The sequence below is a fragment of the Lactuca serriola genome, chromosome 1 (assembly GCF_051521515.1).
Source record: "Lactuca serriola cultivar US96UC23 chromosome 1, Lser_US96UC23_V15, whole genome shotgun sequence".
Classification (NCBI taxonomy): Eukaryota; Viridiplantae; Streptophyta; class Magnoliopsida; order Asterales; family Asteraceae; genus Lactuca; species Lactuca serriola.
This window is the reverse complement of record NC_136408.1, coordinates 206,435,866-206,461,727: the sequence shown is the minus strand read 5'-3', so window position 1 is coordinate 206,461,727 and position 25,862 is coordinate 206,435,866. Positions and strand designations below refer to the sequence as shown.

Sequence of the window (25,862 nt, the reverse complement as noted above, 5' to 3'; positions counted from 1 at the left end):
ATACGAAAACCATGAACCATGAACCGGAGAGCACCCGAGCATAGAAATAGCAAGAAAGAAAGGAAAAAAAAAACAAAAAACCGCACGTAAAATGTAAAAAAAAAAAACGCAAACGGACAAACTAAAAAGGGGGGTGCAACACGAGGACTTCCCAGGGGGTCACCAATCCTAGTACTACTCTCGCCCAAGCACGCTTAACTGCGGAGTTCTGATGAGATCCGGTGCATTAGTGCTGGTATGATAGCACACGAAATAATATCCCTGTTTAATGTTTTTATGTGTTACAAGACGCAGAACCTACTTTGTTTTGGTACGCGGGGCGTGGGACCCATGTGACTGATCGGCTCCGTTCCAAAAATACGAAAACCATGAACCATGAACCGGAGGGTACCCGAGCATAGAAATAGCAAGAAAGAAAGGATAAAAACCCAAAAAACTGCACGTAAAATGTAAAAAAAAATGCAAACGGACAATGAAAAAGAGGGTGCAACACGAGCACATCCCAGGGGGGTCACCCATCCTTGTACTACTCTCACCCAAGCACACTTAACTGCGGAGTTCTGATGGGATTCGGTGCATTAGTGCTGGTATGATAGCACACGAAATACTATCCATGTTTATTGCTTTTATGTGTTACAAGACGCAGAGCCTACTTTGTTTTGGTACGCGGGGCGTGGGACCCATGTGACCGATCGGCTCCGTTCCAAAAATACGAAAACCATCAACCATGAACCGGAGGGCACCCGAGCATAGAAATAGCAAGAAAGAAAGGAAAAAAACCAAAAAACCGCACGTAAAATGTAAAAAGAAAACGCAAACGGACAACGAAAAAGGGGGGTGCAACACGAGGATTTCCCAGGGGGTCACCAATCCTAGTACTACTCTCGCCCAAGCACGCTTAACTGCGGAGTTCTGATGGGATCCGGTGCATTAGTGCTGTTATGATCACACCCAAAATAATATCCATGTTTATTGCTTTTATGTGTTACAAGACGCATATCTCCTTTGTTTTTGTACGCGGGGCGTGGGATCCACGTGACCGATCGGCTCCGTTCCAAAAATACGAAAACCATCAACCATAAACCGGAAGGCACCCGAGCATAGAAATAGCCAGAAAGAAAGGAAAAAAACCAACAAACCGCACGTAAAATGTTAAAAAAAAATGCAAACGGAGAACGAAAAAGAGGGTGGAACACGAGCACTTCCCAGGGGGTCACCCATCCTTGTACTACTCTCGCCCAAGCACGCTTAACTGCGATGTTATGATGGGATTCGGTGCATTAGTGCTGGTATGATCGCACACGAAATACTATCTATGTTTATTGCTTTTATGTGTTACAAAACGCAGAACCTTCTTTGTAATGGTACGCGCGGTGTGGGACCCATGTGACCGATCGACTCAGTTCCAAAAATACGAAAACCATGAACCATGAAACCGAGGGCACCCGAGCATAGAAATAGCAAGAAAGAAAGGAAAAAAAAACCGCACGTAAAATGTAAAAAAAAAACGCAAACGGACAAACTAAAAAGGGGGGTGCAACACGAGGACTTCCCAGGGGGTCACCAATCCTAGTACTACTCTTGCCCAAGCACGCTTAACTGTGGAGTTCTGATGAGATCCGGTGCATTAGTGCTGGTATGATAGCACACGAAATAGTATCCCTATTTATTGTTTTTATGTGTTACAAGACGCAGAACCTACTTTGTTTTGGTACGCGGGGCGTGGGACCCATGTGACCGATCGGCTCCGTTCCAAAAATACGAAAACCATGAACCATGAACCGGAGGGTACCCGAGCATAGAAATAGCAAGAAAGAAAGGATAAAAAACCAAAAAACTGCACGTAAAATGTAAAAAAAAAAATGCAAACGGACAACGAAAAAGATGGTGCAACACGAGCACATCCCAGGGGGTCATCCATCCTTGTACTACTCTCGCCCAAGCACGCTTAACTGCGGAGTTCTGATGGGATTCGATGCATTAGTGCTGGTATGATAGCACACGAAATACTATCCATGTTTATTGCCTTTATGTGTTACTAGACGCAGAGCCTACTTTGTTTTGGTACGCGGGGCGTGGGACCCAAGTGACCGATCGGCTCCGTTCCAAAAATACGAAAACCATGAACCATGAACCGGAGGGAACCCGAGCATAGAAATAGCAAGAAAGAATGGAAAAAAACCTAAAAACCGCACGTAAAATGGAGTAAAAAACGCAAACGGACAACGAAAAAGGGGGTGCAACACGAGGACTTCCCAGGGGGTCACCCATCCTAGTACTACTGTCGCCCGGGGGTCACCCATCCTAGTACTACTCTCACCCAAGCACGCTTAACTGCAGAGTTCTGATGGGATCCGGTGCATTAGTGTTGTTATGATCACACCCAAAATAATATCCATGTTTATTGCTTTTATGTGTTACAAGATGCAGAATCTCCTTTGTTTTTGTACGCGGGGCGTGGGATCCACGTGACCGATCGGCTCCGTTCCAAAATTACGAAAACCATCAACCATAAACCGGAAGGCACCCGAGCATAGAAATAGCCAGAAAGAAAGGAAAAAAACAAAAAAACAGCACATAAAATTTAAAAAAAAAATGCAAACGCACAACGAAAAAGAGGGTGCAACACGAGCACTTCCCAAGGTGTCACCCATCCTTGTACTACTCTTGCCCAAGCATGCATAACTGCGGAGTTCTGATGGGATTCGGTGCATTAGTGCTGGTATGATCGCACACGAAATACTATCCATGTTTATTGCTTTTATGTGTTACAAGACGCAGAACCTTCTTTGTTTTGGTACGCGGGGCGTGGGATCCACGTGACCGATCGGCTCCGTTCCAAAAATACGAAAACCATCAACCATAAACCGGAAGGCACCCGAGCATAGAAATAGCTAGAAAGAAAGGAAAAAAACCAAAAAACCACACGTAAAATGTTAAAAAAATGCAAACGGACAACGAAAAAGAGGGTGGAACACGAGCACTTCCCAGGGGGTCACCCATCCTTGTACTACTCTCGCCCAAGCACGCTTAACTGCGATGTTCTGATGGGATTCGGTGCATTAGTGCTGGTATGATCGCACACGAAATACTATCTATGTTTATTGCTTTTATGTGTTACAAAACGCAGAACCTTCTTTGTTTTGGTACGCGCGGTGTGGGACCCATGTGACCGATCGACTCAGTTCCAAAAATACGAAAACCATGAACCATGAACCGGAGGGCACCCGAGCATAGAAATAGCAAGAAAGAAAGGAAAAAAAAAACAAAAAACCGCACGTAAAATGTAAAAAAAAAAACGCAAACGGACAAACTAAAAAGGGGGGTGCAACACGAGGACTTCCCAGGGGGTCACCAATCCTAGTACTACTCTCGCCCAAGCACGCTTAACTGCGGAGTTCTGATGAGATCCGGTGCATTAGTGCTGGTATGATAGCACACGAAATACTATCCATGTTTATTGCTTTTATGTGTTACAAGACGCAGAGCCTACTTTGTTTTGGTACGCGGGGCGTGGGACCCATGTGACCGATCGGCTCCGTTCCAAAAATACGAAAACCATCAACCATGAACCGGAGGGCACCCGAGCATAGAAATAGCAAGAAAGAAAGGATAAAAAACCAAAAAACCGCACGTAAAATGTAAAAAAAAAATGCAAACGGACAACGAAAAAGATTGTGCAACACGAGCACATCCCAGGGGGTCATCCATCCTTGTACTACTCTCGCCCAAGCACGTTTAACTGCGGAGTTCTGATGGGATTCGATGCATTAGTGCTGGTATGATAGCACACGAAATACTATCCATGTTTATTGCTTCTATGTGTTACTAGACGCAGAGCCTACTTTGTTTTGGTACGCGGGGCGTGGGACCCAAGTGACCGATCGGCTCCGTTCCAAAAATACGAAAACCATGAACCATGAACCGGAGGGAACCCGAGCATAGAAATAGCAAGAAAGAAAGGAAAAAAACCTAAAAACCGCACGTAAAATGGAAAAAAAACGCAAACGGACAACGAAAAAGGGGGTGCAACACGAGGACTTCCCAGGGTGTCACCCATACTAGTACTACTCTCGCCCGGGGGTCACCCATCCTAGTACTACTCTCGCCCAAGCACGCTTAACTGCAGAGTTCTGATGGGATCCGGTGCATTAGTGCTGTTATGATCACACCCAAAATAATATCCATGTTTATTGCTTTTATGTGTTACAAGATGCAGAATCTCCTTTGTTTTTGTACGCGGGGCGTGGGATCCACGTGACCGATCGGCTCCGTTCCAAAAATACGAAAACCATCAACCATAAACCGGAAGGCACCCGAGCATAGAAATAGCCAGAAAGAAAGGAAAAAAACAAAAAAACAGCACGTAAAATTTAAAAAAAAAAAATGCAAACGCACAACGAAAAAGAGGGTGCAACACGAGCACTTCCCAGGGTGTTACCCATCCTTGTACTACTCTTGCCCAAGCATGCATAACTGCGGAGTTCTGATGGGATTCGCTGCATTATTGCTGGTATGATCGCACATGAAATACTATCCATGTTTATTGCTTTTATGTGTTACAAGACGCAGAGCCTACTTTGTTTTGGTACGCGGGGCGTGGGACCCATGTGACCGATCGGTTCCGTTCCAAAAATACGAAAACCATCAACCATGAACCGGAGGGCACCCGAGCATAGAAATAGCAAGAAAGAAAGGAAAAAAACTAAAAAACTGCACGTAAAATGTAAAAAGAAAACGCAAACGGACAACGAAAAAGAGGGTGCAACACAAGCACTTCCCAGGGGGTCACCCATCCTTGTACTACTCTCGCCCAAGCACGCTTAACTGCGATGTTCTGATGGGATTCGGTGCGTTAGTGCTGGTATGAACGCACACGAAATACTATCTATGTTTATTGCTTTTATGTGTTACAAAACGCAGAACCTTCTTTGTTTTGGTACGCAGGGTGTGGGACCCATGTGACCGATCGACTCAGTTCCAAAAATACAAAAACCATGAACAATGAACCTGAGGGCACCCGAGCATAGAAATAGCAAGAAAGAAAGGAAAAAAAAAAACAAAAAATCGCACGTAAAATGTAAAAAAAAAAAACGCAAACGGACAACCTAAAAAGGGGGTGCAACACGAGGACTTCCCAGGGGGTCACCAATCCTAGTACTACTCTCGCCCAAGCACGCTTAACTGCGGAGTTCTGATGAGATCCGGTGCATTAGTGCTGGTATGATAGCACACGAAATAGTATCCTTGTTTATTGTTTTTATGTGTTACAAGACGCAGAACCTACTTTGTTTTGGTACGCGGGGCGTGGGACCCATGTGACCGATCGGCTCCGTTCCAAAAATACGAAAACCATGAACCATGAACCGGAGGACACCCGAGCATAGAAATAGCAAGAAAGAAAGGATAAAAAACCAAAAAACCGCACGTAAAATGTAAAAAAAAAAAAGGCAAACGGACAACGAAAAAGATGATGCAACACAAGCACATCCCAGGGAGTCACCCATCCTTGTACTACTCTCGCACAAGCACGCTTAACTGCGGAGTTCTGATGGGATTCGATGCATTAGTGCTGGTATGATAGCACACGAAATACTATCCATGTTTATTGCTTTTATGTGTTACAAGACGCAGTGTCTACTTTGTTTTGGTACGCGGGGCGTGGGACCCAAGTGATCGATCAGCTCCGTTCCAAAAATACGAAAACCATGAACCATGAACCGGAGGGAACCCGAGCATAGAAATAGCAAGAAAGAAAGGAAAAAAAAAACCTAAAAACCGCACGTAAAATGGAAAAAAAAAACGCAAACCGACAACGAAAAATGGGGTGCAACACGAGGACTTCCCAGGGGGTCACCCATCCTAGTACTACTCTCGCCCAAGCACGCTTAACTGCGGAGTTCTGATGGGATCCGGTGCATTAGTGCTGTTATGATCACACCCAAAATAATATCCATGTTTATTGCTTTTATGTGTTACAAGATGCAGAATCTCCTTTGTTTTTGTACGCGGGGCGTGGGATCCACGTGACCGATCGGCTCCGTTCCAAAAATACGAAAACCATCAACCATAAACCGGAAGGCACCCGAGCATAGAAATAGCAAAAAGAAAGGAAAAAAACAAAAAAACAGCACGTAAAATGTAAAAAAAAAAAAAAATGCAAACGCACAACGAAAAAGAGGGTGCAACACGAGCACTTCCCAGGGGGTCACCCATCCTTGTACTACTCTTGCCCAAGCATGCATAACTGCGGAGTTCTGATGGGATTCGGTGCATTAGTGCTGGTATGATCGCACACGAAATACTATCCATGTATATTGCTTTTATGTGTTACAAGACGCAGAACCTTCTTTGTTTTGGTACGCGGGGCGTGGGACCCATGTGACCGATCGGCTCCGTTCCAAAAATACGAAAACCATGAACCATGAACCGGAGGGCACCCGAGCATAGAAATAGCAAGAAAGAAAGGATAAAAAACCACAAAACCGCACGTAAAATGTAAAAAAAGATGCAAACGGACAACGAAAAAGAGGGTGCAACACGAGCACATCCCAGGGGGTCACGCATCCTTGTACTACTCTCGCCCAAGCACGCTTAACTGCGGAGTTCTGATGGGATTCGGTGCATTAGTGCTGGTATGATAGCACATGAAATACTATCCATGTTTATTGCTTATATGTGTTACAAGACGCAGAGCCTACTTTGTTTATGTACGCGGCGCGTGGGACCCATGTGACCGATCGGCTCCGTTCCAAAAATACGAAAACCATGAACCATGAACCGGAGGGCACCCGAGCATAGAAATAGCAAGAAAGAAAGGAAAAAAACCAAAAAACCGCACGTGAAATGTAAAAAGACAACGCAAACGGACAACGAAAAAGGGGGGTGCAACACGAGGATTTCCCAGGGGGTCACCAATCCTAGTACTACTCTCGCCCAAGCACACTTAACTGCGGAGTTCTCATGGGATCCGGTGCATTAGTGTTGTTATGATCACACCCAAAATAATATGCATGTTTATTGCTTTTATGTGTTACAAGACGCATAATCTCTTTTGTTTTTGTACGCGGGGCGTGGGATCAACGTGACCGATCGGCTCCGTTCCAAAAATACGAAAACCATCAACCATAAACCGGAAGGCACCCGAGCATAGAAATAGCAAGATAGAATGGATAAAAAACCAAAAAACCGCACGTAAAATGTAAAAAAAAAATGCAAACGGACAACGAAAAATAGGGTGCAACACAAGCACATCCCAGGGGGTCACCCATCCTTGTACTACTTTCGCCCAAGCACGCTTAACTGCGGAGTTCTAACGGGATTCGGTGCATTAGTGCTGGTATGATAGCACACGAAATACTATCCATGTTTATTGTTTTTATGTGTTACAAGACGCAGAACCTACTTTGTTTTGGTACGCGGGGCGTGGGACCCATGTGACCGATCGGCTACGTTCCAAAAATACGAAAACCATGAACCATGAACCGGAGGGCACCCGAGCATAGAAATAGCAAGAAAGAAAGGATAAAAAACCAAAAAACCATACGTAAAATGTAAAAAAAATTGCAAACGGACAACGAAAAAGAGGGTGCAACACGAGCACATCCCAGGGGGTCACCCATCCTTGTACTACTCCTGCCCAAGCACGCTTAACTGCGGAGTTCTGATGGGATTCAGTGCATTAGTGCTGGTATGATAGCACACGAAATACTATCCATGTTTATTGCTTTTATGTGTTGAAAGACGCAGAGCCTACTTTGTTTTGGTACGCGGGGCGTGGGACCCAAGTGACCGATCGGCTCCGTTCCAAAAATACGAAAACCATGAACCATGAACCGGAGGGAACCCGAGCATAGAAATAGCAAGAAAGAAAGGAAAAAAACCTAAAAACCACATGTAAAATGGAAAAAAAACGTAAACGGACAACGAAAAAGGGGGTGCAACACTAGGACTTCCCACGGGGTCAACCATCCTAGTACTACTCTCGCCCAAGCACGCTTAACTGCGGAGTTCTGATGGGATCCGGTGCATTAGTGCTGTTATGATCACACCCAAAATAATATCCATGTTTATTGCTTTTATGTGTTACAAGATGCAGAATCTCCTTTGTTTTTGTACGCGGGGCGTGGGATCCACGTGACCGATCGGCTCCGTTCCAAAAATACGAAAACCATCAACCATAAACCGGAAGGCACCCGAGCATAGAAATAGCCAGAAAGAAAGGAAAAAAACAAAAAAACAGCACGTAAAATGTAAAAAAAAAAAACTGCAAACGCACAACGAAAAAGAGGGTGCAACACGAGCACTTCCCAGGGGTCACCAATCCTTGTACTACTCTCGCCCAAGCACGCTTAACTGCGATGTTCTGTTGGGATTCGGTGCATTAGTGCTGGTATGATCGCACACGAAATACTATCTATGTTTATTGCTTTTATGTGTTACAAAATTCAGAACCTTCTTTGTTTTGGTACGCGGGGTGTGGGACCCATGTTACCGATCGACTAAGTTCCAAAAATACGAAAACCATGAACAATGAACCGGAGGCCACCCGAGCATAGAAATAGCAAGAAAGAAAGGAAAAAAAAAACAAAAAATCGCACGTAAAATGTAAAAAAAAAACGCAAACGGACAACCTAAAAAGGGGGGTGCAACACGAGGACTTCCCAGGGGGTCACCAATCCTAGTACTACTCTCGCCCAAGCACGCTTAACTGCGGAGTTCTGATGAGATCCGGTGCATTAGTGCTGGTATGATAGCACACGAAATAGTATCCTTGTTTATTGTTTTTATGTGTTACAAGACGCAGAACCTACTTTGTTTTGGTACGCGGGGCGTGGGACCCATGTGACCGATCGGCTCCGTTCCAAAAATACGAAAACCATGAACCATGAACCGGAGGGCACCCGAGCATAGAAATAGCAAGAAAGAAAGGATAAAAAACCAAAAAACCGCACGTAAAATGTAAAAAAAAATGCAAACGGACAACGAAAAAGATGGTGCAACACGAGCACATCCCAGGGGGTCACCCATCCTTGTACTACTCTCGCCCAAGCACGCTTAACTGCGGAGTTCTGATGGGATTCGATGCATTAGTGCTGGTATGATAGCACAGGAAATACTATCCATGTTTATTGCTTTTATGTGTTACAAGACGCAGAGCCTACTTTGTTTTGGTACGCGGGGCGTGGGACCCAAGTGATCGATCGGCTCCGTTCCAAAAATACGAAAACCATGAACCATGAACCGGAGGGAACCCGAGCATAGAAATAGCAAGAAAGAAAGGAAAAAAACCTAAAAACCGCACGTAAAATGGAAAAAAAAACGCAAACGGACAACGAAAAAGGGGGTGCAACACGAGGACTTCCCAGGGGGTCACCCATCCTAGTACTACTCTCGCCCAAGCACGCTTAACTGCGGAGTTCTGATGGGATCCGGTGCATTAGTGCTGTTATGATCACACCCAAAATAATATCCATGTTTATTGCTTTTATGTGTTACAAGATGCAGAATCTCCTTTGTTTTTGTACGCGGTGCGTGGGATCCACGTGACCGATCGGCTCCGTACCAAAAATACGAAAACCATCAACCATAAACCGGAAGGCACCCGAGCATAGAAATAGCCAGAAAGAAAGGAAAAAAACAAAAAAACAACACGTAAAATGTAAAAAAAAAATGTAAACGCACAACGAAAAAGAGGGTGCAACACGAGCACTTCCCAGGGTGCCACCCATCCTTGTACTACTCTTGCCCAAGCATGCTTATCTGCGGAGTTCTGTTGGGATTCGGTGCATTAGTCCTGGTATGATCGCACACGAAATACTATCCATGTTTATTGCTTTTATGTGTTAGAAGACGCAGAACCTTCTTTGTTTTGGTACGCGGGGCGTGGGATCCACGTAACCGATCGGCTCCGTTCCAAAAATACGAAAACCATCAACCATAAACCGGAAGGCACCCGAGCATAGAAATAGCAAGATAGAAAGGATAAAAAACTAAAAAACCGCACGTAAAATGTAAAAAAAAATGCAAACGGACAACGAAAAAGAGGGTGCAACACGAGCACATCCCAGGAGGTCACCCATCCTTGTACTACTCCTGCCCAAGCACGCTTAACTGCGGAGTTCTGATGGGATTCGGTGCATTAGTGCTGGTATGATAGCACACGAAATACTATCCATGTTTATTGCTTTTATGTGTTGAAAGACGCAGAGCCTACTTTGTTTTAGTACGCGGGGCGTGGGACCCAAATGACCGATCGGCTCCGTTCCAAAAATACGAAATCCATGAACCATGAACCGGAGGGAACCCGAGCATAGAAATAGCAAGAAAGAAAGGAAAAAAACCTAAAAACCACATGTAAAATGGAAAAAAAACGTAAACGGACAACGAAAAAGGGGGTGCAACACGAGGACTTCCCAGGGGGTCAACCATCCTAGTACTACTCTCGCCCAAGCACGCTTAACTGCGGAGTTCTGATGGGATCCGGTGCATTAGTGCTGTTATGATCACACCCAAAATAATATCCATGTTTATTGCTTTTATGTGTTACAAGATGCAGAATCTCCTTTGTTTTTGTACGCGGGGCGTGGGATCCACGTGACCGATCGGCTCCGTTCCAAAAATACGAAAACCATCAACCATAAACCGGAAGGCACCCGAGCAGAGAAATAGCCAGAAAGAAAGGAAAAAAACAAAAAAAACAGCACGTAAAATGTAAAAAAAAATGCAAACGCACAACGAAAAAGAGGGTGCAACACGAGCACTTCCCAGGGTGTCACCCATCCTTGTACTACTCTTGCCCAAGCATGCTTAACTGCGGAGTTCTGATGGGATTCGGTGCATTAGTGCTGGTATGATCGCACACGAAATACTATCCATCTTTATTGCTTTTATGTGTTACAAGACGCAGAACCTTCTTTGTTTTGGTACGCGGGGCGTGGGATCCACGTGACCGATCGGCTCCGTTCCAAAAATACGAAAACCATCAACCATAAACCGGAAGGCACCCGAGCATAGAAATAGCAAGAAATAAAGGATAAAAAACCAAAAAACCGCAAATAATATGTAAAAAAAAAAACGCAAACGGACAACGAAGAATAGGGTGCAACACGAGCACATCCCAGGGGGTCACCCATCCTTGTTCTACTCTCGCCCAAGCACGCTTAACTGCGGATTTCTAATGGGATTCGGTGCATTAGTGCTGGTATGATAGCACACGAAATAGTATCCCTGTTTATTGTTTTTATGTGTTACAAGACGCAGAACCTACTTTGTTTTGGTACGCGGGGCGTGGGACCCATGTGACCGATCGGCTCCGTTCCAAAAACACGAAAACCATGAACCATGAACCGGAGGGCACCCGAGCATAGAAACAGCAAGAAAGAAAGGATAAAAAACCACAAAACCGCACGTAAAATGTAAAAAAAATGGAAACGGACAACGAAAAAGAGGGTGCAACACGAGCACATCCCAGGGGTCACCCATCCTTGTACTACTCTCGCCCAAGCACGCTTAACTGCGGAGTTCTGATGGGATTCGGTGCATTAGTGCTGGTATGATAGCACACGAAATAATATCCATGTTTATTGCTTTTATGTGTTACAAGACGCAGAGACTACTTTGTTTTGGTACGCGGGGCGTGGGACCCAAGTGACCGATCGGCTCCGTTCCAAAAATAGGAAAACCATGAACCATGAACCGGAGGGAACCCGAGCATAGAAACAGCAAGAAAGAAAGGAAAAAAAAACCTAAAAACCGCACGTAAAATGGGAAAACAACGCAAACGGACAACGAAAAAGGGGGTGCAACACGAGGACTTCCCAGGGGGTCACCCATCCTAGTACTACTCTCGCCCAAGCACGCTTAACTGCGGAGTTCTGATGGGATCCGGTGCATTAGTGCTGTTATGATCACACCCAAAATAATATCCATGTTTATTGCTTTTATGTGTTACAAGATGCAGAATCTCCTTTGTTTTTGTACGCGGGGCGTGGGATCCACGTGACCGATCGGCTCCGTTCCAAAAATACGAAAACCATCAACCATAAACCGGAAGGCACCCGAGCATAGAAATAGCCAGAAAGAAAGGAAAAAAACAAAAAAACAGCACGTAAAATGTAAAAAAAAAATGCAAACGCACAACGAAAAAGAGGGTGCAACACGAGCACTTCCCAGGGTGTCACCCATCCTTGTACTACTCTTGCCCAAGCATGCATAACTGCGGAGTTCTGATGGGATTCGGTGCATTAGTGCTGGTATGATCGCACACGAAATACTATCCATGTATATTGCTTTTATGTGTTACAAGACGCAGAACCTTCTTTGTTTTGGTACGCGGGGCGTGGGACCCATGTGACCGATCGGCTCCGTTCCAAAAATACGAAAACCATGAACCATGAACCGGAGGGCACCCGAGCATAGAAATACCAAGAAAGAAAGGATAAAAAACCACAAAACCGCACCTAAAATGTAAAAAAAGATGCAAACGGACAACGAAAAAGATGGTGCAACACGAGCACATCCCAGGGGGTCACCCATCCTTGTACTACTCTCGCCCAAGCACGCTTAACTGCGGAGTTCTGATGGGATTCGGTGCATTAGTGCTGGTATGATCGCACACGAAATACTATCCATGTTTACTGCTTTTATGTGTTACAAGACGCAGAACCTTCTTTGTTTTGGTACGCGGGGCGTGGGACCCATGTGACCGATCGGCTCCGTTCCAAAAATACGAAAACCATGAACCATGAACCGGAGGGAACCCGAGCATAGAAATAGCAAGAAAGAAAGGATAAAAAACCAAAAAACCGCACGTAAAATGTAAAAAAAAAAAAATGCAAACGGACAACGAAAAACATGGTGCAACACGAGCACATCCCAGGGGGTCACCCATCCTTGTACTACTCTCGCCCAAGCACGCTTAACTGCAGAGTTCTGATGGGATTCGGTGCATTAGTGCTGGTATGATAGCACATGAAATACTATCCATGTTTATTGCTTTTATGTGTTACAAGACGCAGAGCCTACTTTGTTTTGGTAAGCGGGGCGTGGGACCCAAGTGACCGATCGGCTCCGTTCCAAAAATACGAAAACCATGAACCATGAACCGGAGGGAACCCGAGCATAGAAATAGCAAGAAAGAAAGGAAAAAAAACCTAAAAACCGCACGTAAATTGGAAAAAAAACGCAAACGGACAACGAAAAAGGAGGTGCAACACGAGGACTTCCCAGGGGGTCACCCATCCTAGTACTACTCTCGCCCAAGCACGCTTAACTGCGGAGTTCTGATGGGATCCGGTGCATTAGTGCTGTTATGATCACACCCAAAATAATATCCATGTTTATTGCTTTTATGTGTTACAAGATGCTGAATCTCCTTTGTTTTTGTACGCGGGGCGTGGGATCCACGTGACCGATCGGCTCCGTTCCAAAAATACGAAAACCATCAACCATAAACCGGAAGGCACCCGAGCAGAGAAATAGCCAGAAAGAAAGGAAAAAAACAAAAAAACAGCACGTAAAATGTAAAAAAAAATGCAAACGCACAACGAAAAAGAGGGTGCAACACGAGCACTTCCCAGGGTGTCACCCATCCTTGTACTACTCTTGCCCAAGCATGCTTAACTGCGGAGTTCTGATGGGATTCGGTGCATTAGTGCTGGTATGATCGCACACGAAATACTATCCATCTTTATTGCTTTTATGTGTTACAAGACGCAGAACCTTCTTTGTTTTGGTACGCGGGGCGTGGGATCCACGTGACCGATCGGCTCCGTTCCAAAAATACGAAAACCATCAACCATAAACCGGAAGGCACCCGAGCATAGAAATAGCAAGAAAGAAAGGATAAAAAACCAAAAAACCGCAAATAATATGTAAAAAAAAAAAACGCAAACGGACAACGAAGAATAGGGTGCAACACGAGCACATCCCAGGGGGTCACCCATCCTTGTTCTACTCTCGCCCAAGCACGCTTAACTGCGGATTTCTAATGGGATTCGGTGCATTAGTGCTGGTATGATAGCACACGAAATAGTATCCCTGTTTATTGTTTTTATGTGTTACAAGACGCAGAACCTACTTTGTTTTGGTACGCGGGGCGTGGGACCCATGTGACCGATCGGCTCCGTTCCAAAAACACGAAAACCATGAACCATGAACCGGAGGGCACCCGAGCATAGAAACAGCAAGAAAGAAAGGATAAAAAACCACAAAACCGCACGTAAAATGTAAAAAAAATGGAAACGGACAACGAAAAAGAGGGTGCAACACGAGCACATCCCAGGGGGTCACCCATCCTTGTACTACTCTCGCCCAAGCACGCTTAACTGCGGAGTTCTGATGGGATTCGGTGCATTAGTGCTGGTATGATAGCAAACGAAATACTATCCATGTTTATTGCTTTTATGTGTTACAAGACGCAGAGACTACTTTGTTTTGGTATGCGGGGCGTGGGACCCAAGTGACCGATCGGCTCCGTTCCAAAAATACGAAAACCATGAACCATGAACCGGAGGGAACCCGAGCATAGAAATAGCAAGAAAGAAAGGAAAAAAACCTAAAAACCGCACGTAAAATGGAAAAACAACGCAAACGGACAACGAAAAAGGGGGTGCAACACGAGGACTTCCCAGGGGGTCACCCATCCTAGTACTACTCTCGCCCAAGCACGCTTAACTGCGGAGTTCTGATGGGATCCGGTGCATTAGTGCTGTTATGATCACACCCAAAATAATATCCATGTTTATTGCTTTTATGTGTTACAAGATGCAGAATCTCCTTTGTTTTTGTACGCGGGGCGTGGGATCCACGTGACCGATCGGCTCCGTTCCAAAAATACGAAAACCATCAACCATAAACCGGAAGGCACCCGAGCATAGAAATAGCCAGAACGAAAGGAAAAAAACAAAAAAACAGCACGTAAAATGTAAAAAAAAATGCAAACGCACAACGAAAAAGAGGGTGCAACACGAGCACTTCCCAGGGTGTCACCCATCCTTGTACTACTCTTGCCCAAGCATGCATAATTGCGGAGTTCTGATGGGATTCGGTGCATTAGTACTGGTATGATCGCACACGAAATACTATCCATGTTTATTGCTTTTATGTGTTACCAGACGCAAAACCTCCTTTGTTTTGGTACGCGGGGCGTGGGACCTACGTGACTGATCGTCTCCGTTCCAAAAATACGAAAACCATCAACCATGAACCGGAGGGCACCCGAGCATAGAAATAGCAAGAAAGAAAGGATAAAAAACCAAAAAACCGCACGTAAAATGTAAAAAAAAAAAAAACGCAAACGGACAACGAAAAAAGAGGGTGCAAAACGAGGACTTCCCAGGGGGTCACCAATCCAAGTACTACTCTCGCCCAAGCACGCTTAACTGCGGAGTTCTGATGGGATCCGGTGCATTAGTGTTGTTATGATCACACCCAAAATAATATCCATGTTTATTGCTTTTATGTGTTACCAGACGCAGAACCTCCTTTGTTTTGGTACGCGGGGCGTGGGACCTACATGACTGATCAGCTCCGTTCCAAAAATACGAAAACCATCAACCATGAACCGGAGGGCACCCGAGCATAGAAATAGCAAGAAAGAATGGAAAAAACAAAAAAAACCGCACGTAAAATGTAAAAAAAAAAAAAAACGCAAACGGACAACGAAAAAAGAGGGTGCAACACGAGGACTTCCCAGGGGGTCACCAATCCAAGTACTACTCTCGCCCAAGCACACTTAACTGCGGAGTTCTGATGGGATCCGGTGCATTAGTGCTGTTATGATCACACCCAAAATAATATCCATGTTTATTGCTTTTATGTGTTACAAGATGCAGAATCTCCTTTGTTTTTGTACGCGGGGCGTGGGATACACGTGACCGATCGGCTCCGTTCCAAAAATACGAAAACCTTCAACCATAAACCGGAAGGCACCCGAGCATAGAAATAGCCAGAAAGAAAGGAAAAAAACAAAAAAACAGCACGTAAAATGTAAAAAAAAAATGCAAACGCACAACGAAAAAAAGGGTGCAACACGAGCACTTCCCAGGGTGTCACCCATCCTTGTACTACTCTTGCCCAAGCATGCATAACTGCGGAGTTCTGATGGGATTCAGTGCATTAGTGCTGGTATGATCGCACACAAAATACTATCCATGTTTATTGCTTTTATGTGTTACAAGACGCAGAACCTTCTTTGTTTTGGTACGCGGAGCGTGGGACCCATGTGACCGATCGGCTCCGTTCCAAAAATACGAAAACCATGAACCATGAACCGGAGGGCACCCGAGCATAGAAATAGCAAGAAAGAAAAGAAAAAAAAAACCACAAAACCGCACGTAAAATGTAAAAAAAAAAAACGCAAACGGACAAACTAAAAAGGGGGTGCTACACGAGGATTCCCAGGGGGTCACCAATCCTAGTACTACTCTCGCCCAAGCATGCTTAACTGCGGAGGTCTGATAGGATCCGGTGCATTAGTGCTGGTATGATCGCACCCGAAATACTATTCATGTTCATTGCTTTTATGTGTTACCAGACGCAGAACTTCCTTTGTTTTGGTACGCGGGGCGTGGGACCTACGTGACTGATCGGCTCCGTTCCAAAAATACGAAAACCATGAACCATGAACCGGAGGGAACCCGAGCATAGAAATAGCAAGAAAGAAAGGAAAAAAAACCTAAAAGCCGCACGTAAAATGGAAAAACAACGCAAACGGACAACGAAAAAGGGGGTGCAACACGAGGACTTCCCAGGGGGTCACCCATCCTAGTACTACTCTCGCCCAAGCACGCTTAACTGCGGAGTTCTGATGGGATCCGGTGCATTAGTGCTGTTATGATCACACCCAAAATAATATCCATGTTTATTGCTTTTATGTGTTACAAGATGCAGAATCTCCTTTGTTTTTGTACGCAGGGCGTGGGATCCACGTGACCGATCGGCTCCGTTCCAAAAATACGAAAACCATCAACCATAAACCGGAAGGCACCCGAGCATAGAAATAGCCAGAAAGAAAGGAAAAAAACAAAAAAACAACACGTAAAATGTAAAAAAAAATGTAAACGCACAACGAAAAAGAGGGAGCAACACGAGCACTTCCCAGGGTGTCACCCATCCTTGTACTACTCTTGCCCAAGCATGCATAACTGCGGAGTTCTGATGGGATTCGGTGCATTAGTGCTGGTATGATCGCACACGAAATACTATCCATGTTTATTGCTTTTATGTGTTACAAGACGCAGAACCTTCTTTGTTTTGGTACGCGGGGCGTGGGACCCATGTGACCGATCAGCTCTGTTCCAAAAATACGAAAACCATGAACCATGAACCGGAGGGCACCCGAGCATAGAAATAGCAAGAAAGAAAGGAAAAAAAACCAAAAAACCGCACGTAAAATGTAAAAAAAAAACGCAAACGGACAAACTAAAAAGGGGGTGCAACACGAGGACTTACCAGGGGGTCACCCATCCTAGTACTACTCTCGCCCAAGCACGCTTAACTGCGGAGTTCTGATGGGATCCGGTGCATTAGTGTTGTTATGATCACACCCAAAATAATATCCATGTTTATTGCTTTTATGTGTTACCAGACGCAAAACCTCCTTTGTTTTGGTACGCGGGGCGTGGGACCTACGTGACTGATCGGCTCCGTTCCAAAAATACGAAAACCATCAACCATGAACCGGAGGGCACCCGAGCATAGAAATAGCAAGAAAAAATGGAAAAAAACCAAAAAACCGCACGTAAAATGTAAAAAAAAAAAAAACGCAAACGGACAACGAAAAAAGAGGGTGCAAAACGAGGACTTCCCAGGGGGTCACCAATCCAAGTACTACTCTCGCCCAAGCACGCTTAACTGCGGAGTTCTGATGGGATCCGGTGCATTAGTGTTGTTATGATCACACCCAAAATAATATCCATGTTTATTGCTTTTGTGTGTTACCAGACGCAGCACCTCCTTTGTTTTGGTACGCGGGGCGTGGGACCTACATGACTGATCAGCTCCGTTCCAAAAATACGAAAACCATCAACCATGAACCGGAGGGCACCCGAGCATAGAAATAGCAAGAAAGAATGGAAAAAACAAAAAAAACCGCACGTAAAATGTAAAAAAAAAAAAACGCAAACGGACAACGAAAAAAGAGGGTGCAACACGAGGACTTCCCAGGGGGTCACCAATCCAAGTACTACTCTCGCCCAAGCACGCTTAACTGCGGAGTTCTGATGGGATCCGGTGCATTAGTGCTGTTATGATCACACCCAAAATAATATCCATGTTTATTGCTTTTATGTGTTACAAGATGCAGAATCTCCTTTGTTTTTGTACGCGGGGCGTGGGATACACGTGACCGATCGGCTCCGTTCCAAAAATACGAAAACCATCAACCATAAACCGGAAGGCACCCGAGCATAGAAATAGCCAGAAAGAAAGGAAAAAAACAAAAAAACAGCACGTAAAATGTAAAAAAAAAATGCAAACGCACAACGAAAAAAAGGGTGCAACACGAGCACTTCCCAGGGTGTCACCCATCCTTGTACTACTCTTGCCCAAGCATGCATAACTGCGGAGTTCTGATGGGATTCGGTGCATTAGTGCTGGTATGATCGCACACGAAATACTATCCATGTTTATTGCTTTTATGTGTTACAAGACGCAGAACCTTCTTTGTTTTGGTACGCGGGGCGTGGGACCCATGTGACCGATCGGCTCCGTTCCAAAAATACGAAAACCATGAACCATGAACCGGAGGGCACCCGAGCATAGAAATAGCAAGAAAGAAAAGAAAAAAAAACCACAAAACCGCACGTAAAATGTAAAAAAAAAAAACGCAAACGGACAAACTAAAAAGGGGGTGCTACACGAGGACTTCCCAGGGGGTCACCAATCCTAGTACTACTCTCGCCCAAGCACGCTTAACTGCGGAGGTCTGATAGGATCCGGTGCATTAGTGCTGGTATGATCGCACCCGAAATAATATCCATGTTTATTGCTTTTATGTGTTACAAGACGCAGAGACTACTTTGTTTTGGTACGCGGGGCGTGGGACCCAAGTGACCGATCGGCTCCGTTCCAAAAATAGGAAAACCATGAACCATGAACTGGAGGGAACCCGAGCATAGAAATAGCAAGAAAGAAAGGAAAAAAAACCTAAAAACCGCACGTAAAATGGAAAAACAACGCAAACGGACAACGAAAAAGGGGGTGCAACACGAGGACTTCCCAGGGGGTCACCCATCCTAGTACTACTCTCGCCCAAGCACGCTTAACTGCGGAGTTCTGATGGGATCCGGTGCATTAGTGTTGTTATGATCACACCCAAAATAATATCCATGTTTATTGCTTTTATGTGTTACCAGACGCAAAACCTCCTTTGTTTTGGTACGCGGGGCGTGGGACCTACGTGACTGATCGGCTCCGTTCCAAAAATACGAAAACCATCAACCATGAACCGGAGGGCACCCGAGCATAGAAATAGCAAGAAAGAATGGAAAAAAACCAAAAAACCGCACGTAAAATGTAAAAAAAAAAAAACGCAAACGGACAACGAAAAAAGAGGGTGCAAAACGAGGACTTCCCAGGGGGTCACCAATCCAAGTACTACTCTCGCCCAAGCACGCTTAACTGCGGAGTTCTGATGGGATCCGGTGCATTAGTGTTGTTATGATCACACCCAAAATAATATCCATGTTTATTGCTTTTATGTGTTAACAGACGCAGAACCTCCTTTGTTTTGGTACGCGGGGCGTGGGACCTACATGACTGATCAGCTCCGTTCCAAAAATACGAAAACCATCAACCATGAACCGGAGGGCACCCGAGCATAGAAATAGCAAGAAAGAATGGAAAAAACAAAAAAAACCGCACGTAAAATGTAAAAAAAAAAAAAACGCAAACGGACAACGAAAAAAGAGGGTGCAACACGAGGACTTCCCAGGGGGTCACCAATCCGAGTACTACTCTCGCGCAAGCACGCTTAACTGCGGAGTTCTGATGGGATCCGGTGCATTAGTGCTGTTATGATCACACACGAAATACTATCCATGTTTATTGCTTTTATGTGTTACAAGACGCAGAACCTTCTTTGTTTCGGTACGCGGGGCGTGGGACCCATGTGACCGATCGGCTCCGTTCCAAAAATACGAAAACCATGAACCATGAACCGGAGGGCACCCGAGCATAGAAATAGCAAGAAAGAAAAGAAAAAAAAACCACAAAACCGCACGTAAAATATAAAAAAAAAAAAAACGCAAACGGACAAACTAAAAAGGGGGTGCTACAGGAGGACTTCCCAGGGGGTCACCAATCCTAGTACTACTCTCGCCCAAGCACGCTTAACTGCGGAGGTCTGATAGGATCCGGTGCATTAGTGCTGGTATGATCGCACCCGAAATACTTTTCATGTTCATTGCTTTTATATGTTACCAGACGCAGAACTTCCTTTGTTTTGGTACGCGGGGCGTGGGACCTACGTGACCGATCGGCTCCGTTCCAAAAATACGAAAACCATGAACCATGAACCGGAGGGAACCCGAGCATAGAAATAGCAAGAAAGAAAGGAAAAAAAACCTAAAAACCGCACGTAAAATGGAAAAACAACGCAAACGGACAACGAAAAAGGGGGTGCAACACGAGGACTTCCCAGGGGGTCACCCATCCTAGTACTACTCTCGCCCAAGCACGCTTAACTGCGGAGTTCTGATGGGATCCGGTGCATTAGTGCTGTTATGATCACACCCAAAATAATATCCATGTTTATTGCTTTTATGTGTTACAAGATGCAGAATCTCCTTTGTTTTTGTACGCGGGGCGTGGGATCCACGTGACCGATCGGCTCCGTTCCAAAAATACGAAAACCATCAACCATAAACCGGAAGGCACCCGAGCATAGAAATAGCCAGAAAGAAAGGAAAAAAACAAAAAAACAACACGTAAAATGTAAAAAAAAAATGTAAACGCACAACGAAAAAGAGGGTGCAACACGAGCACTTCCCAGGGTGTCACCCATCCTTGTACTACTCTTGCCCAAGCATGCATAACTGCGGAGTTCTGATGGGATTCGGTGCATTAGTGCTGGTATGATCGCACACGAAATACTATCCATGTTTATTGCTTTTATGTGTTACAAGACGCAGAACCTTCTTTGTTTTGGTATGCGGGGCGTGGGACCCATGTGACCGATCAGCTCTGTTCCAAAAATACGAAAACCATGAACCATGAACCGGAGGGCACCCGAGCATAGAAATAGCAAGAAAGAAAGGAAAAAAAACCAAAAAACCGCACGTAAAATGTAAAAAAAAAACGCAAACGGACAAACTAAAAAGGGGGTGCAACACGAGGACTTACCAGGGGGTCACCCATCCTAGTACTACTCTCGCCCAAGCACGCTTAACTGCGGAGTTCTGATGGGATCCGGTGCATTAGTGTTGTTATGATCACACCCAAAATAATATCCTTGTTTATTGCTTTTATGTGTTACCAGACGCAAAACCTCCTTTGTTTTGGTACGCGGGGCGTGGGACCTACGTGACTGATCAGCTCCGTTCCAAAAATACGAAAACCATCAACCATGAACCGGAGGGCACCCGAGCATAGAAATAGCAAGAAAGAATGGAAAAAAACCAAAAAACCGCACGTAAAATGTAAAAAAAAAAAAACGCAAACGGACAACGAAAAAAGAGGGTGCAAAACGAGGACTTCCCAGGGGGTCACCAATCCAAGTACTACTCTCGCCCAAGCACGCTTAACTGCGGAGTTCTGATGGGATCCGGTGCATTAGTGTTGTTATGATCACACCCAAAATAATATCCATGTTTATTGCTTTTATGTGTTACCAGACGCAGAACCTCCTTTGTTTTGGTACGCGGGGCGTGGGACCTACATGACTGATCAGCTCCGTTCCAAAAATACGAAAACCATCAACCATGAACCGGAGGGCACCCGAGCATAGAAATAGCAAGAAAGAATGGAAAAAACAAAAAAAACCGCACGTAAAATGTAAAAAAAAAAAACGCAAACGGACAACGAAAAAAGAGGGTGCAACACGAGGACTTCCCAGGGGGTCACCAATCCAAGTACTACTCTCGCGCAAGCACGCTTAACTGCGGAGTTCTGATGGGATCCGGTGCATTAGTGCTGTTATGATCACACCCAAAATAATATCCATGTTTATTGCTTTTATGTGTTACAAGATGCAGAATCTCCTTTGTTTTTGTACGCGGGGCGTGGGATACACGTGACCGATCGGCTCCGTTCCAAAAATACGAAAACCATCAACCATAAACCGGAAGGCACCCGAGCATAGAAATAGCCAGAAAGAAAGGAAAAAAACAAAAAAACAGCACGTAAAATGTAAAAAAAAATGCAAACGCACAACGAAAAAAAGGGTGCAACACGAGCACTTCCCAGGGTGTCACCCATCCTTGTACTACTCTTGCCCAAGCATGCATAACTGCGGAGTTCTGATGGGATTCGGTGCATTAGTGCTGGTATGATCGCACACGAAATACTATCCATGTTTATTGCTTTTATGTGTTACAAGACGCAGAACCTTCTTTGTTTTGGTACGCGGGGCGTGGGACCCATGTGACCGATCGGCTCCGTTCCAAAAATACGAAAACCATGAACCATGAACCGGAGGGCACCCGAGCATAGAAATAGCAAGAAAGAAAAGAAAAAAAAAACCACAAAACCGCACGTAAAATGTAAAAAAAAAAAAAAACGCAAACGGACAAACTAAAAAGGGGGTGCTACACGAGGACTTCCCAGGGGGTCACCAATCCTAGTACTACTCTCGCCCAAGCACGCTTAACTGCGGAGGTCTGATAGGATCCGGTGCATTAGTGCTGGTATGATCGCACCCGAAATAATATCCATGTTTATTGCTTTTATGTGTTACAAGACGCAGAGACTACTTTGTTTTGGTACGCGGGGCGTGGGACCCAAGTGACCGATCGGCTCCGTTCCAAAAATAGGAAAACCATGAACCATGAACCGGAGGGAACCCGAGCATAGAAATAGCAAGAAAGAAAAGAAAAAAAACCTAAAAACCGCACGTAAAATGGAAAAACAACGCAAACGGACAACGAAAAAGGGGGTGCAACACGAGGACTTCCCAGGGGGTCACCCATCCTAGTACTACTCTCGCCCAAGCACGCTTAACTGCGGAGTTCTGATGGGATCCGGTGCATTAGTGCTGTTATGATCACACCCAAAATAATATCCATGTTTATTGCTTTTATGTGTTACAAGATGCAGAATCTCCTTTGTTTTTGTACGCGGGGCGTGGGATCCACGTGACCGATCGGCTCCGTTCCAAAAATACGAAAACCATCAACCATAAACCGGAAGGCACCCGAGCATAGAAATAGCCAGAAAGAAAGGAAAAAAACAAAAAAAGAACACGTAAAATGTAAAAAAAAAATGTAAACGCACAACGAAAAAGAGGGTGCAACACGAGCACTTCCCAGGGTGTCACCCATCCTTGTACTACTCTTGCCCAAGCATGCATAACTGCGGAGTTCTGATGGGATTCGGTGCATTAGTGCTGGTATGATCGCACACGAAATACTATCCATGTTTATTGCTTTTATGTGTTACAAGACGCAGAACCTTCTTTGTTTTGGTACGCGGGGCGTGGGACCCATGTGACCGATCAGCTCTGTTCCAAAAATACGAAAACCATGAACCATGAACCGGAGGGCACCCGAGCATAGAAATAGCAAGAAAGAAAGGAAAAAAAACCAAAAAACCGCACGTAAAATGTAAAAAAAAAAAAACGCAAACGGACAAACTAAAAAGGGGGTGCAACACTAGGACTTACCAGGGGGTCACCCATCCTAGTACTACTCTCGCCCAAGCACGCTTAACTGCGGAGTTCTGATGGGATCCGGTGCATTAGTGTTGTTATGATCACATCCAAAATAATATCCATGTTTATTGCTTTTGTGTGTTACCAGACGCAAAACCTCCTTTGTTTTGGTACGCGGGGCGTGGGACCTACGTGACTGATCAGCTCCGTTCCAAAAATACGAAAACCATCAACCATGAACCGGAGGGCACCCGAGCATAGAAATAGCAAGAAAGAATGGAAAAAAACCAAAAAACCGCACGTAAAATGTAAAAAAAAAAAACGCAAACGGACAACGAAAAAAGAGGGTGCAAAACGAGGACTTCCCAGGGGGTCACCAATCCAAGTACTACTCTCGCCCAAGCACGCTTAACTGCGGAGTTCTGATGGGATCCGGTGCATTAGTGTTGTTATGATCACACCCAAAATAATATCCATGTTTATTGCTTTTATGTGTTACCAGACGCAGAACCTCCTTTGTTTTGGTACGCGGGGCGTGGGACCTACGTGACTGATCAGCTCCGTTCCAAAAATACGAAAACCATCAACCATGAACCGGAGGGCACCCGAGCATAGAAATAGCAAGAAAGAATGGAAAAAACAAAAAAAACCGCCCGTAAAATGTAAAAAAAAAAACGCAAACGGACAACGAAAAAAGAGGGTGCAAAACGAGGACTTCCCAGGGGGTCACCAATCCAAGTACTACTCTCGCCCAAGCACGCTTAACTGCGGAGTTCTGATGGGATCCGGTGCATTAGTGCTGTTATGATCACACCCAAAATAATATCCATGTTTATTGCTTTTATGTGTTACAAGATGCAGAATCTCCTTTGTTTTTGTACGCGGGGCGTGGGATACACGTGACCGATCGGCTCCGTTCCAAAAATACGAAAACCATCAACCATAAACCGGAAGGCACCCGAGCATAGAAATAGCCAGAAAGAAAGGAAAAAAACAAAAAAACAGCACGTAAAATGTAAAAAAAAAAATGCAAACGCACAACGAAAAAAAGGGTGCAACACGAGCACTTCCCAGGGTGTCACCCATCCTTGTACTACTCTTGCCCAAGCATGCATAACTGTGGAGTTCTGATGGGATTCGGTGCATTAGTGCTGGTATGATCGCACACGAAATACTATCCATGTTTATTGCTTTTATGTGTTACAAGACGCAGAACCTTCTTTGTTTTGGTACGCGGGGCGTGGGACCCATGTGACCGATCAACTCTGTTCCAAAAATACGAAAACCATGAACCATGAACCGGAGGGCACCCGAGCATAGAAATAGCAAGAAAGAAAGGAAAAAAAACCTAAAAACCGCACGTAAAATGTAAAAAAAAAAACGCAAACGGACAAACTAAAAAGGGGGTGCAACACGAGGACTTCCCAGGGGGTCACCCATCCTAGTACTACTCTCGCCCAAGCACGCTTAACTGCGGAGTTCTGATGGGATCCGGTGCATTAGTGTTGTTATGATCACACCCAAAATAATATCCATGTTTATTGCTTTTATGTGTCACCAGACGCAAAACCTCCTTTGTTTTGGTACGCGGGGCGTGGGACCTACGTGACTGATCGGCTCCGTTCCAAAAATACGAAAACCATCAACCATGAACCGGAGGGCACCCGAGCATAGAAATAGCAAGAAAGAATGGAAAAAAACCAAAAAACCGCACGTAAAATGTAAAAAAAAAAAACGCAAACGGACAACGAAAAAAGAGGGTGCAAAACGAGGACTTCGCAGGGGGTCACCAATCCAAGTACTACTCTCGCCCAAGCACGCTTAACTGCGGAGTTCTGATGGGATCCGGTGCATTAGTGTTGTTATGATCACACCCAAAATAATATCCATGTTTATTGCTTTTATGTGTTACCAGACGCAGAACCTCCTTTGTTTTGGTACGCGGGGCGTGGGACCTACGTGACTGATCAGCTCCGTTCCAAAAATACGAAAACCATCAACCATGAACCGGAGGGCACCCGAGCATAGAAATAGCAAGAAAGAATGGAAAAAA

The 25,862-nt window shown here is 45.0% G+C and overlaps 48 non-coding genes and 25 pseudogenes across 48 annotated transcripts; all 73 read right to left on the bottom strand.

Annotated features, from left to right (window-relative positions):
- Positions 1–130: 130 nt before the first annotated feature.
- Positions 131–249, bottom strand: LOC145073084 (5S ribosomal RNA). Its single transcript, XR_013691231.1, has one exon. It is a non-coding gene; the product is annotated as a 5S ribosomal RNA (ribosomal RNA).
- Positions 250–481: 232 nt separating this feature from the next.
- LOC145080185 (5S ribosomal RNA) lies at positions 482–601 on the bottom strand (annotated as a pseudogene).
- A 233-nt stretch (positions 602–834) lies between these two features.
- LOC145073291 (5S ribosomal RNA) lies at positions 835–953 on the bottom strand. Its single transcript, XR_013691312.1, has one exon. It is a non-coding gene; the product is annotated as a 5S ribosomal RNA (ribosomal RNA).
- A 231-nt stretch (positions 954–1,184) lies between these two features.
- On the bottom strand, positions 1,185–1,303 carry LOC145079961 (5S ribosomal RNA; annotated as a pseudogene).
- A 228-nt stretch (positions 1,304–1,531) lies between these two features.
- On the bottom strand, positions 1,532–1,650 carry LOC145078622 (5S ribosomal RNA). Its single transcript, XR_013694161.1, has one exon. It is a non-coding gene; the product is annotated as a 5S ribosomal RNA (ribosomal RNA).
- Positions 1,651–1,884: 234 nt separating this feature from the next.
- LOC145080171 (5S ribosomal RNA) lies at positions 1,885–2,003 on the bottom strand (annotated as a pseudogene).
- Positions 2,004–2,234: 231 nt separating this feature from the next.
- Positions 2,235–2,385, bottom strand: LOC145080078 (5S ribosomal RNA; annotated as a pseudogene).
- Positions 2,386–2,617: 232 nt separating this feature from the next.
- LOC145080273 (5S ribosomal RNA) lies at positions 2,618–2,736 on the bottom strand (annotated as a pseudogene).
- Positions 2,737–2,966: 230 nt separating this feature from the next.
- On the bottom strand, positions 2,967–3,085 carry LOC145078927 (5S ribosomal RNA). Its single transcript, XR_013694458.1, has one exon. It is a non-coding gene; the product is annotated as a 5S ribosomal RNA (ribosomal RNA).
- Positions 3,086–3,322: 237 nt separating this feature from the next.
- Positions 3,323–3,441, bottom strand: LOC145073077 (5S ribosomal RNA). Its single transcript, XR_013691230.1, has one exon. It is a non-coding gene; the product is annotated as a 5S ribosomal RNA (ribosomal RNA).
- A 233-nt stretch (positions 3,442–3,674) lies between these two features.
- LOC145080082 (5S ribosomal RNA) lies at positions 3,675–3,793 on the bottom strand (annotated as a pseudogene).
- Positions 3,794–4,023: 230 nt separating this feature from the next.
- LOC145079643 (5S ribosomal RNA) lies at positions 4,024–4,174 on the bottom strand (annotated as a pseudogene).
- A 234-nt stretch (positions 4,175–4,408) lies between these two features.
- LOC145080495 (5S ribosomal RNA) lies at positions 4,409–4,527 on the bottom strand (annotated as a pseudogene).
- A 232-nt stretch (positions 4,528–4,759) lies between these two features.
- LOC145078728 (5S ribosomal RNA) lies at positions 4,760–4,878 on the bottom strand. The gene has a single exon (XR_013694262.1). It is a non-coding gene; the product is annotated as a 5S ribosomal RNA (ribosomal RNA).
- A 238-nt stretch (positions 4,879–5,116) lies between these two features.
- Positions 5,117–5,235, bottom strand: LOC145073070 (5S ribosomal RNA). Its single transcript, XR_013691229.1, has one exon. It is a non-coding gene; the product is annotated as a 5S ribosomal RNA (ribosomal RNA).
- Positions 5,236–5,470: 235 nt separating this feature from the next.
- LOC145080479 (5S ribosomal RNA) lies at positions 5,471–5,589 on the bottom strand (annotated as a pseudogene).
- A 235-nt stretch (positions 5,590–5,824) lies between these two features.
- LOC145085059 (5S ribosomal RNA) lies at positions 5,825–5,943 on the bottom strand. Its single transcript, XR_013699474.1, has one exon. It is a non-coding gene; the product is annotated as a 5S ribosomal RNA (ribosomal RNA).
- A 236-nt stretch (positions 5,944–6,179) lies between these two features.
- On the bottom strand, positions 6,180–6,298 carry LOC145079384 (5S ribosomal RNA). The gene has a single exon (XR_013694900.1). It is a non-coding gene; the product is annotated as a 5S ribosomal RNA (ribosomal RNA).
- Positions 6,299–6,530: 232 nt separating this feature from the next.
- Positions 6,531–6,649, bottom strand: LOC145080129 (5S ribosomal RNA; annotated as a pseudogene).
- Positions 6,650–6,882: 233 nt separating this feature from the next.
- On the bottom strand, positions 6,883–7,001 carry LOC145079007 (5S ribosomal RNA). Its single transcript, XR_013694536.1, has one exon. It is a non-coding gene; the product is annotated as a 5S ribosomal RNA (ribosomal RNA).
- A 233-nt stretch (positions 7,002–7,234) lies between these two features.
- LOC145080011 (5S ribosomal RNA) lies at positions 7,235–7,353 on the bottom strand (annotated as a pseudogene).
- Positions 7,354–7,585: 232 nt separating this feature from the next.
- LOC145079624 (5S ribosomal RNA) lies at positions 7,586–7,704 on the bottom strand (annotated as a pseudogene).
- A 230-nt stretch (positions 7,705–7,934) lies between these two features.
- On the bottom strand, positions 7,935–8,053 carry LOC145074061 (5S ribosomal RNA). Its single transcript, XR_013691676.1, has one exon. It is a non-coding gene; the product is annotated as a 5S ribosomal RNA (ribosomal RNA).
- Positions 8,054–8,288: 235 nt separating this feature from the next.
- Positions 8,289–8,406, bottom strand: LOC145079972 (5S ribosomal RNA; annotated as a pseudogene).
- Positions 8,407–8,642: 236 nt separating this feature from the next.
- On the bottom strand, positions 8,643–8,761 carry LOC145073068 (5S ribosomal RNA). Its single transcript, XR_013691227.1, has one exon. It is a non-coding gene; the product is annotated as a 5S ribosomal RNA (ribosomal RNA).
- Positions 8,762–8,993: 232 nt separating this feature from the next.
- Positions 8,994–9,112, bottom strand: LOC145079905 (5S ribosomal RNA; annotated as a pseudogene).
- Positions 9,113–9,343: 231 nt separating this feature from the next.
- On the bottom strand, positions 9,344–9,462 carry LOC145085058 (5S ribosomal RNA). Its single transcript, XR_013699473.1, has one exon. It is a non-coding gene; the product is annotated as a 5S ribosomal RNA (ribosomal RNA).
- Positions 9,463–9,694: 232 nt separating this feature from the next.
- On the bottom strand, positions 9,695–9,813 carry LOC145080476 (5S ribosomal RNA; annotated as a pseudogene).
- A 232-nt stretch (positions 9,814–10,045) lies between these two features.
- Positions 10,046–10,164, bottom strand: LOC145079349 (5S ribosomal RNA). The gene has a single exon (XR_013694869.1). It is a non-coding gene; the product is annotated as a 5S ribosomal RNA (ribosomal RNA).
- Positions 10,165–10,394: 230 nt separating this feature from the next.
- On the bottom strand, positions 10,395–10,513 carry LOC145085424 (5S ribosomal RNA). Its single transcript, XR_013699823.1, has one exon. It is a non-coding gene; the product is annotated as a 5S ribosomal RNA (ribosomal RNA).
- A 232-nt stretch (positions 10,514–10,745) lies between these two features.
- LOC145079515 (5S ribosomal RNA) lies at positions 10,746–10,864 on the bottom strand. Its single transcript, XR_013695026.1, has one exon. It is a non-coding gene; the product is annotated as a 5S ribosomal RNA (ribosomal RNA).
- Positions 10,865–11,098: 234 nt separating this feature from the next.
- On the bottom strand, positions 11,099–11,217 carry LOC145079371 (5S ribosomal RNA). The gene has a single exon (XR_013694889.1). It is a non-coding gene; the product is annotated as a 5S ribosomal RNA (ribosomal RNA).
- Positions 11,218–11,448: 231 nt separating this feature from the next.
- On the bottom strand, positions 11,449–11,566 carry LOC145079498 (5S ribosomal RNA). Its single transcript, XR_013695009.1, has one exon. It is a non-coding gene; the product is annotated as a 5S ribosomal RNA (ribosomal RNA).
- Positions 11,567–11,798: 232 nt separating this feature from the next.
- LOC145085057 (5S ribosomal RNA) lies at positions 11,799–11,917 on the bottom strand. The gene has a single exon (XR_013699472.1). It is a non-coding gene; the product is annotated as a 5S ribosomal RNA (ribosomal RNA).
- Positions 11,918–12,149: 232 nt separating this feature from the next.
- Positions 12,150–12,268, bottom strand: LOC145080234 (5S ribosomal RNA; annotated as a pseudogene).
- Positions 12,269–12,500: 232 nt separating this feature from the next.
- Positions 12,501–12,619, bottom strand: LOC145078978 (5S ribosomal RNA). The gene has a single exon (XR_013694508.1). It is a non-coding gene; the product is annotated as a 5S ribosomal RNA (ribosomal RNA).
- A 236-nt stretch (positions 12,620–12,855) lies between these two features.
- Positions 12,856–12,974, bottom strand: LOC145079612 (5S ribosomal RNA; annotated as a pseudogene).
- Positions 12,975–13,205: 231 nt separating this feature from the next.
- Positions 13,206–13,324, bottom strand: LOC145085332 (5S ribosomal RNA). The gene has a single exon (XR_013699735.1). It is a non-coding gene; the product is annotated as a 5S ribosomal RNA (ribosomal RNA).
- Positions 13,325–13,555: 231 nt separating this feature from the next.
- LOC145079514 (5S ribosomal RNA) lies at positions 13,556–13,674 on the bottom strand. The gene has a single exon (XR_013695025.1). It is a non-coding gene; the product is annotated as a 5S ribosomal RNA (ribosomal RNA).
- Positions 13,675–13,909: 235 nt separating this feature from the next.
- LOC145079370 (5S ribosomal RNA) lies at positions 13,910–14,028 on the bottom strand. The gene has a single exon (XR_013694888.1). It is a non-coding gene; the product is annotated as a 5S ribosomal RNA (ribosomal RNA).
- A 231-nt stretch (positions 14,029–14,259) lies between these two features.
- Positions 14,260–14,378, bottom strand: LOC145079300 (5S ribosomal RNA). The gene has a single exon (XR_013694822.1). It is a non-coding gene; the product is annotated as a 5S ribosomal RNA (ribosomal RNA).
- Positions 14,379–14,608: 230 nt separating this feature from the next.
- Positions 14,609–14,727, bottom strand: LOC145085056 (5S ribosomal RNA). Its single transcript, XR_013699471.1, has one exon. It is a non-coding gene; the product is annotated as a 5S ribosomal RNA (ribosomal RNA).
- A 231-nt stretch (positions 14,728–14,958) lies between these two features.
- LOC145080459 (5S ribosomal RNA) lies at positions 14,959–15,077 on the bottom strand (annotated as a pseudogene).
- Positions 15,078–15,315: 238 nt separating this feature from the next.
- Positions 15,316–15,434, bottom strand: LOC145078890 (5S ribosomal RNA). Its single transcript, XR_013694419.1, has one exon. It is a non-coding gene; the product is annotated as a 5S ribosomal RNA (ribosomal RNA).
- Positions 15,435–15,672: 238 nt separating this feature from the next.
- LOC145074759 (5S ribosomal RNA) lies at positions 15,673–15,791 on the bottom strand. The gene has a single exon (XR_013692102.1). It is a non-coding gene; the product is annotated as a 5S ribosomal RNA (ribosomal RNA).
- A 232-nt stretch (positions 15,792–16,023) lies between these two features.
- On the bottom strand, positions 16,024–16,142 carry LOC145080344 (5S ribosomal RNA; annotated as a pseudogene).
- Positions 16,143–16,380: 238 nt separating this feature from the next.
- Positions 16,381–16,498, bottom strand: LOC145078880 (5S ribosomal RNA). The gene has a single exon (XR_013694409.1). It is a non-coding gene; the product is annotated as a 5S ribosomal RNA (ribosomal RNA).
- Positions 16,499–16,729: 231 nt separating this feature from the next.
- On the bottom strand, positions 16,730–16,848 carry LOC145085055 (5S ribosomal RNA). The gene has a single exon (XR_013699470.1). It is a non-coding gene; the product is annotated as a 5S ribosomal RNA (ribosomal RNA).
- A 231-nt stretch (positions 16,849–17,079) lies between these two features.
- On the bottom strand, positions 17,080–17,198 carry LOC145080382 (5S ribosomal RNA; annotated as a pseudogene).
- Positions 17,199–17,432: 234 nt separating this feature from the next.
- Positions 17,433–17,551, bottom strand: LOC145076538 (5S ribosomal RNA). Its single transcript, XR_013692705.1, has one exon. It is a non-coding gene; the product is annotated as a 5S ribosomal RNA (ribosomal RNA).
- Positions 17,552–17,788: 237 nt separating this feature from the next.
- LOC145078889 (5S ribosomal RNA) lies at positions 17,789–17,907 on the bottom strand. Its single transcript, XR_013694418.1, has one exon. It is a non-coding gene; the product is annotated as a 5S ribosomal RNA (ribosomal RNA).
- A 236-nt stretch (positions 17,908–18,143) lies between these two features.
- Positions 18,144–18,262, bottom strand: LOC145073668 (5S ribosomal RNA). Its single transcript, XR_013691489.1, has one exon. It is a non-coding gene; the product is annotated as a 5S ribosomal RNA (ribosomal RNA).
- Positions 18,263–18,494: 232 nt separating this feature from the next.
- Positions 18,495–18,613, bottom strand: LOC145080233 (5S ribosomal RNA; annotated as a pseudogene).
- Positions 18,614–18,850: 237 nt separating this feature from the next.
- Positions 18,851–18,969, bottom strand: LOC145075919 (5S ribosomal RNA). The gene has a single exon (XR_013692547.1). It is a non-coding gene; the product is annotated as a 5S ribosomal RNA (ribosomal RNA).
- A 231-nt stretch (positions 18,970–19,200) lies between these two features.
- LOC145085665 (5S ribosomal RNA) lies at positions 19,201–19,319 on the bottom strand. The gene has a single exon (XR_013700057.1). It is a non-coding gene; the product is annotated as a 5S ribosomal RNA (ribosomal RNA).
- Positions 19,320–19,555: 236 nt separating this feature from the next.
- On the bottom strand, positions 19,556–19,674 carry LOC145078888 (5S ribosomal RNA). The gene has a single exon (XR_013694417.1). It is a non-coding gene; the product is annotated as a 5S ribosomal RNA (ribosomal RNA).
- Positions 19,675–19,911: 237 nt separating this feature from the next.
- Positions 19,912–20,030, bottom strand: LOC145076338 (5S ribosomal RNA). The gene has a single exon (XR_013692654.1). It is a non-coding gene; the product is annotated as a 5S ribosomal RNA (ribosomal RNA).
- A 239-nt stretch (positions 20,031–20,269) lies between these two features.
- Positions 20,270–20,388, bottom strand: LOC145079064 (5S ribosomal RNA). The gene has a single exon (XR_013694590.1). It is a non-coding gene; the product is annotated as a 5S ribosomal RNA (ribosomal RNA).
- A 231-nt stretch (positions 20,389–20,619) lies between these two features.
- Positions 20,620–20,738, bottom strand: LOC145085054 (5S ribosomal RNA). The gene has a single exon (XR_013699469.1). It is a non-coding gene; the product is annotated as a 5S ribosomal RNA (ribosomal RNA).
- A 232-nt stretch (positions 20,739–20,970) lies between these two features.
- Positions 20,971–21,089, bottom strand: LOC145080232 (5S ribosomal RNA; annotated as a pseudogene).
- A 234-nt stretch (positions 21,090–21,323) lies between these two features.
- On the bottom strand, positions 21,324–21,442 carry LOC145076531 (5S ribosomal RNA). Its single transcript, XR_013692704.1, has one exon. It is a non-coding gene; the product is annotated as a 5S ribosomal RNA (ribosomal RNA).
- Positions 21,443–21,678: 236 nt separating this feature from the next.
- Positions 21,679–21,797, bottom strand: LOC145078887 (5S ribosomal RNA). The gene has a single exon (XR_013694416.1). It is a non-coding gene; the product is annotated as a 5S ribosomal RNA (ribosomal RNA).
- Positions 21,798–22,032: 235 nt separating this feature from the next.
- Positions 22,033–22,151, bottom strand: LOC145073561 (5S ribosomal RNA). The gene has a single exon (XR_013691429.1). It is a non-coding gene; the product is annotated as a 5S ribosomal RNA (ribosomal RNA).
- Positions 22,152–22,382: 231 nt separating this feature from the next.
- LOC145080231 (5S ribosomal RNA) lies at positions 22,383–22,501 on the bottom strand (annotated as a pseudogene).
- A 241-nt stretch (positions 22,502–22,742) lies between these two features.
- Positions 22,743–22,861, bottom strand: LOC145075916 (5S ribosomal RNA). The gene has a single exon (XR_013692546.1). It is a non-coding gene; the product is annotated as a 5S ribosomal RNA (ribosomal RNA).
- A 231-nt stretch (positions 22,862–23,092) lies between these two features.
- LOC145085053 (5S ribosomal RNA) lies at positions 23,093–23,211 on the bottom strand. Its single transcript, XR_013699468.1, has one exon. It is a non-coding gene; the product is annotated as a 5S ribosomal RNA (ribosomal RNA).
- A 232-nt stretch (positions 23,212–23,443) lies between these two features.
- Positions 23,444–23,562, bottom strand: LOC145080230 (5S ribosomal RNA; annotated as a pseudogene).
- A 237-nt stretch (positions 23,563–23,799) lies between these two features.
- On the bottom strand, positions 23,800–23,918 carry LOC145079183 (5S ribosomal RNA). Its single transcript, XR_013694703.1, has one exon. It is a non-coding gene; the product is annotated as a 5S ribosomal RNA (ribosomal RNA).
- A 235-nt stretch (positions 23,919–24,153) lies between these two features.
- On the bottom strand, positions 24,154–24,272 carry LOC145078886 (5S ribosomal RNA). Its single transcript, XR_013694415.1, has one exon. It is a non-coding gene; the product is annotated as a 5S ribosomal RNA (ribosomal RNA).
- A 234-nt stretch (positions 24,273–24,506) lies between these two features.
- LOC145076215 (5S ribosomal RNA) lies at positions 24,507–24,625 on the bottom strand. Its single transcript, XR_013692627.1, has one exon. It is a non-coding gene; the product is annotated as a 5S ribosomal RNA (ribosomal RNA).
- A 233-nt stretch (positions 24,626–24,858) lies between these two features.
- Positions 24,859–24,977, bottom strand: LOC145080387 (5S ribosomal RNA; annotated as a pseudogene).
- Positions 24,978–25,212: 235 nt separating this feature from the next.
- LOC145085664 (5S ribosomal RNA) lies at positions 25,213–25,331 on the bottom strand. The gene has a single exon (XR_013700056.1). It is a non-coding gene; the product is annotated as a 5S ribosomal RNA (ribosomal RNA).
- Positions 25,332–25,566: 235 nt separating this feature from the next.
- On the bottom strand, positions 25,567–25,685 carry LOC145079195 (5S ribosomal RNA). Its single transcript, XR_013694715.1, has one exon. It is a non-coding gene; the product is annotated as a 5S ribosomal RNA (ribosomal RNA).
- Between the last annotated feature and the right edge of the window lie 177 nt (positions 25,686–25,862).